The sequence below is a fragment of the Sylvia atricapilla genome, chromosome 2 (assembly GCF_009819655.1).
Source record: "Sylvia atricapilla isolate bSylAtr1 chromosome 2, bSylAtr1.pri, whole genome shotgun sequence".
Lineage (NCBI taxonomy): Eukaryota > Metazoa > Chordata > Aves > Passeriformes > Sylviidae > Sylvia > Sylvia atricapilla.
Genome location: NC_089141.1, coordinates 41136896 through 41153870, shown reverse-complemented (window position 1 = coordinate 41153870; position 16975 = coordinate 41136896). Strand labels below are relative to the sequence as shown.

The window sequence follows — 16975 nt, the reverse complement described above, 5'->3', positions numbered from 1 at the left end:
TTCAACAGCCAGTTCCCTACAGTACAGGCCGAGTTAATAACTGGGTCCATAGGAAGGTCCATTGTCTCAAAAGCAGTTTACTCCACAGAGGCACAAAGCAATCAAATCCCACCAGACTCTACTAACAAGAGGGATTTAATATCTAGAAGCAAGACTTCCAGCTCAAACAAAAGTACAGGGAATCTATGCTGTTCTCTTGGTTCATAAGGTAAAAAGTTTAATTTTTGTTTATGGAAGACAGCCTTTATAAATGCTGTCATCTGCTAAGGACACGATACAAGTCAACACTATACTCTGTGATTCTTGCAACAGTCCACTTCATGGCATTAAGTTATTTACATCCAGAATAAACTGAGAAGCTGAATCAGGTGGGAATTTACAGTAATTTTTAAACAAGTAGGACTGGAGGGCAGGATTCTCTGTTTCCATGTACCTCCGTAAGTAATCATCTAGAGGAGTTCAGTAAAGATTTTCTGTGAATCAAAAGAGTATTTAAATGCTTAAAAAAGATTATTTCCACAGTTTACAACTAATATCAACTATTCATAAACCTGCAGAGCCAGAAGACCTAATTTCTGCCAATATCTTTTTATCTCAAAATGTATTAGACTTCTCATAAGTGAACCTTGACTTCCAGTGAGGTTGTTATAGCATCTCAGTGAACAGGAAGAACAAACCTAGCTTAGGATGATATGTTCTATCAACAATTCAGAATTTACAACAATCATTTGCCAGTAGGTGTGCTTAGAAACAAGAAGCCACAAACTAATTTTTATTTAGGGAGAAGGACTTGACTTCCAGCCTCCTGTTTTCTTAAGAAAAACCTTCCTCAGCAAGTTGGATGTCTGCAGATCAGGAAGGCTTTCAAGGTCCACTTGAGGAAAGAAAGACACATGAGAAAAAGATTCTCATCTACAAGTGATAATCTTGGTAAAAATTGTTTATGAGTTTGTTGAAAGAAAGGGCATAACAATTATACAATTCAGTTGAGAAGCGGACAGCAGTTACAGATTTGGAGAGACCGAAATACAAAATTCTGAAGACTTGACAGCAGGACACCCAGAGCCAGCAGGACACCCCAGACACACTGGGGAGCAGCCAGTTGGCCACAGCATGTACTCACTGCTCAGAGCTAGAGTTTGCGCTTTTACATGGCTTCACTCATGCGAACTTGTAGCTGTGGGTTTTTTACAGCTTTAGAAAATGTTCCAGCTTCATGCTATACGCACATTTTCTCACTAAGGAACCCTCAAGACACTTTTCTGTAGCCAGTTTTTCAGCTTTTCCTGATTTTAAGTGATGCAGCTGATACAAGTCTAAAGACAAATAGATTTGAATTTGTTAGCAATCTGCCATTAACTCTCTAGAAGTAGCTTGAACCTACAACTACAGAAGGCCCCTAGACTTAATGTTCGAAGTTTGCTCTTTGACATGAAGAGACTCATTCATGTTCTAAAGGGCTCTATATTGAGAACTATGGGGTGAGGATGAAGTTTGGGTTTCCCACATGCTCAGGTTCTCAGCTTGCAGGATTTTATCACATACCACATCACTTCCACAAAGCAGCTTCCTACTCCCTCCAACAAAACACCCACATACCCATTCACTGCCAATTGTTTAATCCAGTTTATTTTAAACTAGACAGCAGCTTCTCTTCCTAAAACTAACCACAGCTTTCCCTGGAAGAGAAGCAGTACTACTATAATCACATACAAGAGCAAAGCTATTGGAAGATCTGTCTCAAAATATAAATGAAGCTTTCCTTAAATAAACATCAACTATTTGAATTTCTTGTGACTCTATGATCTTTTTAGTCATATAGGAAAACATGCATCAATCTGAAAGGTTAACAGTTGCTGGAGGCTTAAAGAAATCAAGAGTAAGCTTTAAACGTCACCTCTTTATCCAAAGCTGAGGGTTTGCTTTGTTTGTCTTCAACAAAGCTGCAGATACAGCTGCAGGGAAAAGTTGTGCTATTTAATATAAATCACCATACTTTCAGAGCAAAATATAAACCCAAGGTAGTTCCCTTCACAATCTTTGTTTTGCAAGCTAATGGATATTTGCAACCTGCCATATTGCAAACACTTTAAAATGCATATTCCAATTATAAAGAAAGAATAGGTGTGCTGAAGAAAAAAAAATCATGAACATTAATGTGAGCACGCTGGATATAATACTTTGTTTATGTGGATCATTAGATTACAAAAAGCACCAAAAACAAGTAATGTGTTTTCAAGTATAGTTGTTGCAGTTTAAAGTATGTTATGAAGTATGTTCTTCTGAATGCCGCCACCACGATGTTCATTTCAGGTTGCCACTTTTCTTTCAAGTGGTATCCTGGCATCTACTCCTTATTCACCTCAAAAGCCTACATTTATTTATTTCTGAGGGACAGTAGGCTTGAGCCTTATGTCACCAAAAGTGTTTTGCTACTGTATATTCCTTTTTGTTCTGCTGATGGGAATGTTAGAGCTTCTGTATCTCAAAGACCAATCTGAGATAACTAGAATTGGAAAAGGGAAGAATAGTGGATACACACTATGAAATGTCCCTTGAGGTCCTGGAGGATAGCAAGCTGGCTGGAAGCCAGCAGGAGGCAAAAACAGACAACAGCACTCTGGGCTACATGAACACAAGCAGAGCCAGTAAGTAGATTGAGAGAAGAGATTATCTTTCTCTACTCAGCACTCTGGGCCATATTTAGCCACTGCCTAGTCTGGGGCCCCAGCAATACACAAAAGACACCAACAAATGTGAGAGTTAAGCAGAGGCCACTGGCATGATGGGGCCAAGGCTGGGGGAGACAAGCTTGTTCAGCTCCAGGAAGGGACAGTTTTGGAGGGACATTACAGCACCTCTAGTGCCTACAGGGCTGTCATTGAAAAGTCAAGAGGTGGAGTCTTTACAGCACTGCAGGTCAGGAAAGGGAAAAACAACAGGCAAAAACTTAAACAGGAGAGCTTCAGCCTGGATATGAGGCAATTTTTTTTTTCTCAAGAGGACAGTCAGGCAATTTCACAGGTTGCTCAGAGACACTTTGAGGTTTCAAGCCCCAAACAAATGAAGCCCTGAGAAGCCTGACCTCAAAGCTGACTCTGTTGTGGGCAGGAGGTTAGGCCAGAGATACTCTGAGGCCCCTTCCAGCCTTTGATTCTCTGCTCTCACACACAGTCACTCTCAGAGAGTGATCTCAAATATCTTTAATTATACCCAAATACTCTCAGTACTATAAGTGCTATAGAGATACAACTGACAGGGTGCCCAAGTGCCTGCTATTTTAGCAGTTTAAGAGATACCCACCTCTCAGTATACTTTGTAATGTTTCCCAAGAAACAAGCTTAGCTTTAGGATGAAACAAAATTATTTCCTCTCTTATGTCTCCCCACCACTCCCACCAAAAGCCTCCACCATGAAATATGACCATAAACAAGTCATATTATGGGCCTACAATTCAAGAATGAGAGCCTACAAGAGTCATGCCAATGACAAATGCACAACACACACAAACCCCAAATAAATAAATAAATGTTTTAAATGTCCACAAATAAAACTCCAACAACTCTAGGACCTCAGTTTGGTAAGCCATTCTAATTCTAAGCAAGTATTGTTTACCCAGCTATTCCATGGAATAGACAGAAAATTACTTGCATCTTCCATCTTGTGCTCATGGCCCAAGATAGAATAAAAACCACTTCAAGTGTATTAAACAAACTAGTAAAACCAGAGAATCTTCATCTCAATAACCGCATAATCATTTACAGGTCTTCGAATGTCATAGCAACAACACTGCTCACACCTCTCCAACTCAGAGGACATCCTGGGAAATGGCTCTACTGCCAGGAAAGGTCTCAAGAACAGGTCACTTGTCCATGCAGTTCAAAAGTTTTGTGTTAGCTCAGAAGTAGCTTTGACAGACTCAAATGGATGCAGCCACTGGCAGAAGTCACCTCAGAAATCAAAGGTGGATGCCTGTTTTGTGTGAGCTCAGTTCCCAATCTCAGGACAGAAGGGTATTTTCAGCTCTGTGTGCCCAAGATGTACTCAACATCAAGCATTCTTTAGAGGAAAATCTTGGAACAAAATGTCACACTTGATTGATGACCTTAATAAGCAATACTTGACTTCAGTCACACTGTCACAGGTAATAAGATTTTTTCCATTTCTAAACTCCATCACACACTGACATTTTACATTTCTGTATTTCACTAGAGGAGTGAGTGCAAGGCCAGATATGAAGTAAAATTTAGCAGAACTTTAGTCCTGTGAGGATAAGGACATACCACACAATTAAGCAATAAAAAGAAAAAGAGCGCTGAATAAAAGGTTAAAATCACAGCAGAGTTGGGGGGTCAGAGGGCACAAAACCCCCAGCTTGTCTCAAGCTACAGAAAGTCCTTGAGAAAGTATTTTGAAAGCCCCCAATTTTGTAATTCTAACTTAGCATTTCAGTCCATTACTGCCTCTTCAAAGCATTACGAATATCAGGAAGGATCAAGAGGGTCTTAGAATTCTCCTAAGAGACAGTCATGCAGGATTGTATTTGGGTTCAAGAGAACTTACTTGTCAAATCTCATATGGCAAGTTACCTCTAACACCACTCAATTCAGCCTACATGCTGTAATTCCTCTGCAGATTTTGGCTCAGTGACAACCCACAGTTTGATGAAGGTAAAATCAAACCAGAATTCAGCATCATAGAAGCATCTCCACCTTTCATTGTAGATCTCTGCCCTTTAAAAGAAAAAGGCTGGGGTTCTCTACCTGACTGTTCAAAGCAAACTAAATCCCAGAAATCCAACAAAGGAAATGTTCATGCATCCCTACGCACTTTGCATGCAGAACTGGGACAATAATCTACTTTTTAAAATTTCTATTACCACCACACTATTACAATGTTGAATGATGGAAAGGACGGACAAAACTATATGAAGTCACTTCAGGTGACTGATGAAGACTTTGCTGGGTACTAATAATTCTATTTCTAATAATAAGTCTATTTCTAATAATAAATACAAAGGCAAAAATAGAGGAAGCTCTCCACAACCCAGAATACCATAAATTCCTAGAGATGTAATCAGATGCCTAAATTCAACAGGAATTAAAGTATCCAAGTCTTGTCTCTGTCTATAATGTGTCCATCCTTAAGAAGCTCACTTTACATACTGAGGAAAGTGTATTTTATCCAGAAGGGCACTGAGTAAATGACATATCCGCTAAAAATGGAGTTCTCATGCCTGAAAACAGTCTTCAAAGTATAGCAACTTCCTCTGCCCGTCTGCTTCATACATTATAAAAATGCATATTTTTTAGTCACTTTTTATGAACTTCCACTTGACCACTAAGGAGTTCACCCAGAAGAACAGCAGCTTCATCTGGGTAGCTCACATGTGTCTACATGGTTTGCAGTGGAATGTTTCTGGCCCGCTTGCTCTGTTGCCAGACACACTGTACGACAGCTTGTATTGCAAGGAAGTGTGTTCTAAATAAAACATCACACTTTGTAGCAAAAATCCTTCAAGTTTAGAATAAATCCTACAAGACTAGATGCATAAAATCCAAAGAGGCTTCCTGGCTACCTCTCAGACTAATTACTGCAGAAGTTTCATGGAAAAAAAACCCAAAAATACTATTTCTAGAAGTGAATGACTGATGTGTTTTTGCTTTCCCTCCCTTCTTGGTTTCCACTCCATTGCCTAGAGATGAGTGGAGGGTACAAGCCAAAATGCAAAGATGAAGTATTCCCTTGCCACCAAAATTAACTGAAGTCTAGATTTGCTTTAGAGTCAAATCAATTCCTAACAAACAGTAGTGTATGGAGAAGAAACATCATGCTGTCAACAGGCAACATACAGATCTGCAATGTCAACAGATTTACACCAGAGATTCTTGTTCTGTCCATTCCCCCACCTTTCCAACATCTTTTATATTTTCTGAGATGAATCAGAGTTAACTCGGCCATAAGATTAATACAACCTCACATCAAGTATCCGTCTGAAAGCACGCAAAAAGGACTGAGGACTTAGTCTGTTAACTGACCCTTCCTCCTAAAAATTTAAAGATACCAGAGGTGTCAGGACAAAAGCCAAACTCAGCTTTCGAGCTAGAGCAGCATAAATCAATTTATTTATGCAGGAATTTGGTGAAGATCAGACACAATTCATACTGAGCTAACAGAATATTGTTCCATGTGGTGCCATTTTCCCATCATTTCATCAGATTACTTTGGCATGGAAGTGGCAACTTTTCCACAGAGCTCTGAGAGACAGACATGCAAGAGTAGAGCAAGTAGGATCCATGAGAGTTTCTGCATTTCCTTTTGCAATTTTACTAAGACAGGATTCAAGAATAATGACTTCCCATGCAGTCAGCCAGTTAGATGATGTCATGAAGCCTCACACTTGTGAAACCACAAGCAGCCTATAGTAAGTGTTATGCAGCAGCTGTTTGCTGCCTGTGGTCCTGCAGCATGCAGGGGGACCACAATAAAAGAGGAACAAACTTATTAAGCAGACAGGAGGATTTAAAATTCCACTGCAGTTATTTTGCAAACTTTATGACCTACAATTTAATCTCCTGGTTGCTGCTCAATGAGATGTTCTATATCCCAGGAGGTAGGAAACCAGGACAACTCCAAGTACATGACCTTGTTGGAAGCTCTGGTTATGCATTTGCTGCCCAGAAGGACATGTGCAGGGTATATTGCTCTGGTTTTACTAATGCCTGAAGTGAGAAGTGGAAGAAATCATCTGTTTTATCACAGAAACTAGAAACTTTTCCGAAGTTTCTTTAATATGTATTGCAAACTCCATGCTCTGGTTGAACCCAGTTTAAGCCCTTCTTTAAGGAAAAACTTTGAACAGCAACACACAAAAACCCCCCAAACAAACAAACCAACCAACCAACCAAAAACCAAAACCAAACGAAACAAAAACCCCAAACCAAATAAACAAAACCAACACCCCGCCCCACCCCCCCCCCCAAAAAAAAAAACAACAACCAAAAAACCAAAACCCCAACAACAACAAAACAAAACAAAAAATCACTCCAGGGCATCTATGCAAATCTGTTGTCCAGACAGGCCTATGTACCAGCCAGTATCAGCTCAACTTGGAAGAGTCATAAGGATCTTACTAAATTTTTATTTCTATTAACAAGAGCTGTGAACAACTGTAAAAATGACCACACTAAGATTCCCTTCACCTTTCTGTAGCTTAAGATACCTCCAAGTACCTCAAAGTCAAACACAGTGTCTACAAGTAGTGGAGAAAGAAAGACTTTGGAACCAGGGACATTCATAATAATGAGGACTACATCAACACAAACACCACACTGACATGACAAAATAAGAGGAAAAGGCAATGAAGATCTGCAAAAGGTAATGATGGAAAGAATGGCCTGAAGGTTAATGAACTTACACCAGCTGTTAAGCAAGACTTATGAAACACACTTTCAAACATGGCGTAGGAACAATTCTTATATGGCAATTGCGCAAAATGTATTTTCTCAACCAAGGAGGGAAAAAAAAGTGAGTGATAAAGGAAGTGCAAGATGCTGTGGTGCTCTTCCTCCATCTGCCACTACCTGCTTGGTTCAACCAGACCTTTACTTTCTTTTGGGTGCCCACTCTCAGACAGAAAAGGATGCTGGCAAAGATTTGATAGTAGAAAACTGGAAAGATGGGAGAAGACTACATGGGAAGAAAAGACAAAGAAGAAACATGAAAACCATTGAAAACTGTTCCTGCAACAACATTACTGAGGGGGAAGAGGAACAAAGTGGAGCCAAGAGGAATACAGACTAGGACAGAATGATTGACAGGATTGCTATAAAGCATTTATTCTTAACACACTGCAACACTGAAAATCTTCCTTCAGTGTCTCTTTCTACTTAGAAAACTGGGCATACTTTTATTTCTTATAGTCTTATTCTTAACCTCATAAGTGTAAAGTGATACAAAAACTAAAAGGCATTACATTAAACAAGTTTCCAGAACCCTTGCAGCAGATACATCCATAATAATTCAGCAGTATGAACTGATCTCATCCTTGAGACAGTAACCGTACAAAATAGCACATGTTGGTGAGGACAAAGGAGGGTCAAAGAAAACCATTACTATCTCAGACCACTGGAGATACTGTTGTAATCTTACTTGAGAAAGTGGGGAGTAGGTTGTGTGGCCTTTTCCTAATTTGTGCTTATGGTATAATCCTGTTTTCCTTGTCATCTTCTGGGAGTGCCACCATTTCTTTCCCTTCCTCACTCAGTTCAGCAAGAACTCCTTTTTTCCCTCCTTCAACCCATCTGTTCTCCTCAGGCTGCTTTAACACTGACAGCGTGAGGGCCTAGCAAGCCCAAAATTAACAAACCTCACATTGATTTTAGTGTTTCAGAGGAACAACCTGTTTGATGGCACACATCCAAGCCAATGTTGATATGGATATGGCTTTGTGAGAGCAGAGTGGGAGAAGGAATAAGAGACTTGCTCTTATAACTGCCTACCAGAGGAGGCCTATAGTTTCCATGACCACAGGACAGCTTTGTACTAAGGGACCCAATTTTTATTGCACACATGACTGTGCAAGTATTATCAGTGTAGTAACAAATTGTGGCTACGCTATGGGTGAGTCTCAATATCTAAGTCATCCTGGAAGATAATGAAATGTAGGGGTGTAATTCTATTTTTTAAATAAATTAATAGACTACTAAAAAAAAAAGAAGTAATAAAAATAGTTAGAAAACTTTTTTCAATCATTAGTGCAATCTGTAACTAGCCACAGAAACCATTGCTCAGTTGAACAAGCATAATAGTATCAGTTTCGGGGTCCTAGGAAACTTAGTGATTCACTTTTGGCATGGGCACAGGCATACAATAGGGGCTTAAATGGTATATATATATATAAAAAGGAATAACTCTCATGTCTGTGAAATTGATAAGCAGCTGTACACAAGCTTAAACAAGCCTTCTTTGTAGAAACTGCCTTTCCTTCTTACCACCAGAAAACATTGGTTAACCATGGCCAAGTTAGAAGGATGATACAGACAGCTGTGGAGACAGGACTTTGTATAACTAATTCTTTTGGGTTTGGTCTTGTCCTTTAATTTATCTGAGCATCCTTCCCTGGAAAAGCAAAATACCATGCTACTACAGAAGCTACAGCAACATCAGTGCAGAGCACAGACCAAGAGAAATGCTGCTGCCAAGCACTTGAAACTGAAACTGCATAGGATGGGGAAATGCAGTTTGTTTTTAAACAAAACACCCTACACTGATGCTGGAGTAGCTCCAACCAGGTCCCTGGGGCTGAATACCAGGTTGCAGTTGGTGTCCTCCCAAAACATTTTCACCTACTTATTCTCAAGTTCTCCAAGACTAGTCCACAAAGAAAGGTGAAGAACAAAAGCCAGGAGATTTGCTTGAAGAACATTAGTGTAGACATCTATATTTAGACTAAAAATGCCTGTGCAGTAATTTCCTAGCAGAGAGAGAACTCATACGTACACAGTTTCCTATAGACACTGTCCTGAGGATCACTACTGCACCTCCTAACTCTGCTTTAACAAGTTGCAATTTCACCTGCTTAGTCTGTCAATTGTTTTCAATACCAGTCTTTCTAGCTCCTATACTTTTCCTGCTCCCCAGGCCCCTTTTGATGTTTGTGGCTGTATCTGTCTGAGCTAGAACGGAGTGCTCAGCCTGCAGATCTGCAGACAAATTAGGATGAGGTAAAAACACTATGCCAAATTGCTCCACTTCACTCAGGTACTTTAACTACTGAGAGGGTTAGAAACTACCTTCTTAAAGGGCCTCTTAGCTGAGAAGTAACAGAAAGCTGAGAATGTTTGCTCACATTTTGCAGAGGAGTAGGACACTGCGCTCCAGAACAAACTGCCAGAAATACTTGAAGCTGATGAAGTTGATATGGGGCTCTTCATTGGTTTTATGCTAAAACGAATGAGAACTGCTCACTAGACTACAGCAGGAAGGTACTTTAAAAAAAAAAACGGTATCTTTCATGAAAGGCTCAGGAACTGAAAGAGAATGCTCCCAATGCAGAAGTCCTGGTATAGCTTCAATGAGATAGTTCAAGACTCTTGCAGCCAAACTGCTCTGAGACCTGAACCACTGCAAGGCAACCGGAGAAGGTCTTCGGAGGATGTGTCAGATACTTAAGCCGGATGCAAGCCAAATCACTAGCGTAAACATACCCACAATGTGTCTCAAGGCAAGTCAGACAGGTCAGCACCAAAATGCTTGCTTTGCCTTGAAAAGGAGTGCTCACGCAGTCCCTCTAAGTAGTGACTCAAGAAGGTGCTCCCACAGCTTCTGCTGTCAATACTTCCCTTTCCACTGCCTGCCAGGAACAAGCTAAATTTCCACCTCCAGCTCAGGCTTGGCAAATCCTGTGGTACAGCACAGCTCAGCACTCGAGCTCAGTTGGGTGGCTGAGCCTGTATCATGTTAGATAGATGCTGAGGATGTTAAGCCTGAACCACAGACAGAGTCCTGCATAACTGCAAACATTCTCTACATCTTTTCACATCAGTCTCATCTCTCATTTTATTTTCCCTTACTTTATGCATTTTGCCTGTTTGGAATCTCACCACCTGCTTTCCTTCACAGTATTCCAGTAAGGTCTGCTCTAGAGTTTACTTTTTAGGCCTCCTTTCCAAAGCTTGTGTTCAAAGAGTAACATATTTCATGCAGTCTTTTGCCCTGCAATACTAAGCAAAGGATTCGAAAGGAATGTCAAACGAAAGAAGCTTTCCAATCAAGAAAGCTGAGCAGATGTTCATAAGAAAAAATTAAAATGTAGTCTTATGAGCCAGAGGGCATTAAATCCAACAAGATTTGATCTCCAGACAACCCAAGCTTGTTCTTCTTGCAATTTTCTGCTAACACTTCAAATGACCCCTTGGGAAAAATAAAGCTTGCCTGCCTCTGTATAGTTATAATGCCCTGACTGTACAACTGAACATAAAAATTGGTTTATAGCTGATCACAGCTTAACTTTAAAATACAAGATTACTTAAATAGCAGCAGTCTGGAGCCTTACAAATGCCAGCATTTGTGCAACAGCATTCTCCCAGCAGTCAGCAGCAAGTCTGTTTGTGCAGGGAAGATGATAGATAACAAAATAATCACTTAATGCAACAGCCTTGAAGTTTACCACTTAAGTATAGCTCAGTTCAGGGGGCTGCAATTCCCTGTCAAGAGCGGCAGGAATATGTTTGATCACAGGAAATTCTTGGGTTCAAACATGTCAGTGAAGCTAATGTCATGCTGTCCCATGGTTAATAAAGCCCTCTCTCAGAACTTGAGCTGGCTAAGGGTTCATAGACACTTTGGTTTTGTGCTCAGCCATAGCAGGTTTTCACACCAGCAGAACATGTTTTACCGTGTGCCAGTGAGCCAGTAGAAAAGTTAACAGATGCATTCCATCACACAATTTTTCCATTGTTTGCTGCTTTCCTGGAATCATCTTCTGCTCATTTTCTGTTTAGAGTGATACATACAGCATCTGATGCTGTCACATGATTTCACTCTTGAAAAATCATAGGCTTCCTGTCTCCAAGCTTCTATTAGCCTTGATGATAAGTCATTTGCTGCAGCAATGTAGCTTTGCATTCGTTTTAGTTGAAATATTTCTTAAAATGATACGCAGATTATGAGAACTGAACAAGTCAAAGGGTATTTCTAGATCTAGCTCCACCTGTTCAGGCTGGCAGCACAGTGGAGCACATTTTTTAAGACAGTCAGAGAAAAGCAGGCTCTCTTAAGAATCAGTAAGTCTCATCTGAACCTGCACTTTGATAAAGAGATATAAGTATGCAACACCTACCAAATTACTACACATAATGAGGCTTTTGCTGTTCTGTTCCCGGGGAGATGAGATGCTCTTATCACACTCAACTGATTCAACTATTCATCGGCCTACGAGTACAAAATAACATTCTTTAAAAATGTGCAATAAAACGATTGGAACAGAAGACAATCAGTAAGCTTATTGTAGAGCACAGGGATGGTGCAGGATTTTAGAGATGCTGTTTTTTCTATTCTATTCTATTTCATTTTAGGATAAATTAGAATAACGGGGAGTGGAGGGGGGGCAGGAGGGCAGCAGAAGAGAAAATAATGAAAACCTGGATTTATTAAAGCATGCAAGCCACAAAATAAATTTCTTTCAGTTTCTAAAATGGCTTCTTTGTTTCAAATGCCTTTGTCACAAAAAAACCAGCTTGTTGTGATCTGACTGTTGAGTTGACTGAATTGGGACAAAGGTGTTGTTCTTCCCTCTCCCCCACCGCCCTCATTCTGACATACACTTCCACTACCCTCTTTTAGCCATTTTAAAGCAAATTGTACGAAAATCAGAAACGGTGAGGACAAAGGGAAACATCAAAGACATCAATCCTGGAATAAACTCGGAGCAAGTGTAACTTCAATGCACAATGACCATGTGGGGGGATGAGGGGAGGCGGGCAAGAAGAGAGTGCCACGGAAAAGAGAAGTCCTCATTCTCATGTGCACACGCCGGTGTAACTGAGGCGCCCAGAGGCCAGGGCAGGTGCGGCGGGACAAGGCAGGCCGGCGGCCCCGCGCAGGGCGGGCTGCGGGGCAGGGCGCACAGCCCACTGCGGAGCCGCAGAGCCGTGCGCCTGGCGGCCGCCCAGCGCCGGCCTCCTCCTGTACAATTATAAAGGATGGGGCTGTTAGAAAAAAAAATAAAAATTAAATTAAAAATTTAAAAAAATCAACTACAAATACCCCAAATCCGCAAACCACTCAGAACCTCCAAATTTCCTTACGCCGCAAGGTCTTTCCACAAAGCGTCCCGCATTCGGAGGGGCAAAACTTCTCTCCCACCGCCGGGCGGTGAACGGGGGAGGGAAGCGGTGCAGGGAGCTGCGATGCGATGCCCGGAGCCGCCTCCCGTCGCTAAGCGACCCTCGGGGCCGCCGCCGGGGCCCGCCGCCGCGCACTCACCGCTCCGCGCCGCTCCATCCCCGCGGCGCAGCGCGGCCGCCGTCCCGAGCCGTCCTCCGAGCCGGGAGGGACACGGAGCTGCCGCCGCCGACGCGATCTGGGTCACCCGGCGCGGCGCCCGGCGAAGGTGAGGAGGAGGAGGAGGCGGAGGAAGGCGGGCGGCGGTGCCGCCTACCGGCGAGCGCGGGGGGAGGCTGCGGCGGGGCCCGAACCCGCCCCGCGGGGAGGGGAACGGCCCGGGGACCCACGGGAGCCCCTGGGCGCTCCCTGCGCGCCGCCCGCCATCGGTCCCCGGCCCCCAGCGCAGGATGCATCTCATCCCTGGACTTCGAGACCTTCCCCCCACCTCGTTCTCCCCGCGCTTGCCAAGGAAAGGCGATACCTGTCTGCGCTTCAGGGGGGGTCCAGCCACAGTACGGTTAAGGTCCTACAGGAAAGCCGGAAACATCTCCAAGGTGTTAAGGTCCCGGCTGGCTGGGGTAGTACTCAGCGAGCCAGTATCCTTCCTCCATATCCCATCCCACCGACCTGCCAAGGAGATCAGTGTCCTTTCTTCCCTAGCAGTATATCCTGAAGGCTTTTGATCTTCAAAGTTTAAAGTCAGCTAATCGGGATCATAAGCATGTCGTTCTATTTATATAGCTCTCCCCTCTAGGAGAAAAACAACTGTTGTTTGCAGCATCCTCAGAATCATTTAAAGTTGCCCTGTGCAGTACCTACTGCCAGTAGGCAAGCAGTCTGTTTCATTCATCCTTACTGCTGCATGCATCTGTCCAGATGTTCCTTTGAAGCTGTAAGCAGCCTGTCAGGCTATACTGCCATTCCAACACTAGTCAGTAGTCTCATGTTTTTAGAATTCCTTTAAAAATGCTATTTAACCTATTTTTCTAAGTGTTCTCTATGCCCAATTTAAAAATAGCTTTCTGGATGCCTGTTTCAGGGACATGGTTTAATTTCTTCTGAATCTCTCTTTTCAGTCATTTTGATCTCATAGTCAACTGTCACATTTAAGAAGCATGGTGAAAACACTTGGGTCATTGTGTTAAATATTTAACGCCCAGGAAATACTGTTCATGTTTTATGGCAAAGCAGACTGGTATTTAATTCCCCTCCTAGCTGGAGCTGTGTAGTCTCTCTTCCACCTGCCCTCAGCATGCCTGGTGAACCTGGCTGGCAGGTGCTGTGCCCTGCAGAGCTGATGGAGTGGCAGGGATGGAGAAGGTGCTAGCAGCCTCCCCTGCAGCTGTGTGCTCCATCAGCAAATGAGGGCCAATGCTCAATGCAACAACGCAACGGTTGGTATCAGACTACAGCTTTACCATCTCATCTCTTGTTTGCATCATGCTCTGCACATTGAAGTAATCTTTCAAGCTTAATTCCATGCATCAATGCAACTAGAAAAGTAGTTCTTTTTCCCATCTCCTGCCTTACTGGAGTGTTTCTAATTACTATATCACAACGATGTTCACCCCAAACACACTAGACCCCTGCTCTCAGGTCCTGAGCTTGTCAGAAACTCCTGTAGCACTAGGCTAGAGGATCCACTGCAGGTCTGTAGATGTCTGAACAGAATAAACTCTAAATTGGGGGACTTTTCAGAAGCTGTAGGAGCAGAGTTCAGTTATGCTTCCCAAAATAAATCTAGGAACAGAGATTCATAAGACAATTAATTCATAATTATGCAAGATGAATCATGAGCATGAAAAGCCAGATCCTTGCTACAGAAGTAGTCTTACTTTCCCAGGTGACATGCTCTTGTTCACAAGTATTCAGGAATTCAAAACGTGAGATAGAAAGCCTTATTGACTTGTTCCCTTACTGTTGTGGCAAATTTCAGGGATCAGGCCAGTATGTTTGGAGTTTCCAGATGGCCTCCTGCCCGTTCTTGGGAATCATGCAGTGGTACATAGCTGTACTGTAGTCATGTAGTGCCATTTCAGATTTGCCTGGATTTTTTTGAGATCCTTGTTGTCAAATTTCAGTTTGATGTACACATTCACTCTATGTTGGTATGGAAGCTACCCAGGTTATATGACTCCTATGTTTAGTATCATTGTTTCACGGAAAGTTGAGGCAACCCAGCATTTTATAAAAAGCTTTTTTGTTTATAAGCAGTTACAGAATATTTGATCAAGCTGTACTTCCCTTTTAACGGCATGATTATTTTTAATTTATGGCTAATGAAAGAATCTGTGCATGACAGCAGAAATATGGCCTGCACTTAGAAGTGGCAGAGAAACCATATTAGAAAAAAAGATATGTAGGACCCCACTAGTTGAGCAATGTCACACTTTTCCAGCAATAGCTCATACAGCCTGCTGTGCTTAATAAAAATCAGCAAGGTCACCTGCATGGTTAATTTAGCTGTGGAAAGAAGGTGACAGAAGCAGCAGAAAACCCAGATAACAACATACCTCTCTCAGATATTGGTGAAAAATCAAAAGCTTAAGTCCCTTATTATTTTGGATAGAAGGTCTTGCTGTTTCAGAAATTACTGATAAAGAAAAAAAATTGATAACAAGGACACGTGTTGTGTCCTTGTGAAGAGCCTAACTATTTTGACACCACCTAGCACTTTTCTCAGACAATGTGCCACCCAAGCATTATTAAATGCACCATAAGGTGTTACATTTTAGTTAAAGGTTTTAAAGTATTATTTTGTTTCCTTTTTAGCAAGTAACATTTTTCATTTTGTGACAATATAGGCAGCAGAAATACTTTAGCTACACTTGTGTTCTTTGACGTAACATCGACAAGAGAAAGACTGTATTTTACCTAACAATCCTAGTACTGCTGGAATAATCTTGAAAGTTGTACTAAGAAAGGATAAGGAAGGGATAGGAAAACCCTCCCTATTTACGTAAGGAACTTTCTTACCTCAGTTTTCAAAATCTGTAGTTCAGACTATCAATCCCTCTAATTTTCACTCAGCATGACATAAACTACTCTCTCCATAAACGACAAGCTTCTTAGACTGTTCTCAAATTTCCTCCCTTGCCCCTTTTGAGGGGTTTCTTGTCAGCTGGCAATTCTTTGTGCTTGGCTTAGGACAAGCGTCAAATACAGATTGTCCTGCGGTGGTGAATTATATGGCTCTGATGCACTGATATTATAGCAACTAGGGCTGTGTGCACACAAGCTTCAGGACAATTTCTTAAATCAATCTCCTAGTTATTCTGTTCATTTTCAGTCCCACACTTCACCTCACTTGTATTTCTTTGACTGAAGATGCCATAAAGTTTAACATGTGAGACACTAACAGAAGCATGTAGATGATGGTAATGTGAGAGATGAAGTGTGTCAGGCTTACTCACAGAGCCTTTAGAGAGATGACAGCTAAGTGAAGCAGCCAGTATGCTCATTTAGTTTACCCATTTCTTGAAGCAAAGGATTTTGCCAGAAAAGGCTTTGTCTACATATGAATTAAGAGCATTTAATGTTATAATATTTTAATTTATATGATTCTGGTGGATATTTCTACATAGAAAGAGTAAAATAAAGTGATGTAGACATGAATTTCAAATAGTGCATACTAGCACTAGCAATATCTGCTTTTTTCTCTTAATAAAAGTGAACAAACTCAAATATGCTGAAACTGTGTCCTAATCATCACCAAGATGTGTACCAACCATAATATGTTTGTGTGAAAAAGAAAGATTTGCATTTATAAGAGGAAAATTGAAAATCAATTTAGAAAGAAAAAAGAAAGGTGATGTGGTTTTTTTTAATATATCTTTTTCATTAATCTTCTGCCATTGATTAGAACTGTACTTCAAATGCATGTGCTACACTTCATGCAAAGATTGCAAAGTGTTCACCAACAATGATTCATGAAGATTCACAACCCCTGATGATTTGGGTAAATATTTATATAAATGTCATACAGATCAGCAAACTGACTCACAGACAAGTGGTGTTCATAAACCAAAAAAAGCGCTACGTTTGGATGCATCTTTTTTTTTCTTTTTTTTTTTTTTCTTTTTTTTTT

General features: G+C 41.5%; 1 protein-coding gene across 3 annotated transcripts in view; it reads right to left on the bottom strand.

Annotated features, from left to right (window-relative positions):
• The window catches only part of ELMOD1 (ELMO domain containing 1), a 42983-nt gene extending 29878 nt beyond the window's left edge, over positions 1 to 13105 (bottom strand). For 2 of the 3 annotated variants that reach the window (XM_066313007.1, XM_066313009.1), the window contains exon 1: positions 12988 to 13105. The gene's annotated coding sequence lies outside the window, so the exon portion shown is untranslated. Of the gene's footprint in view, positions 1 to 12809; positions 12897 to 12987 lie in introns of those variants that run through there. The other variant, XM_066313008.1, reaches the window with a different exon arrangement.
• Positions 13106 to 16975: the final 3870 nt, after the last annotated feature.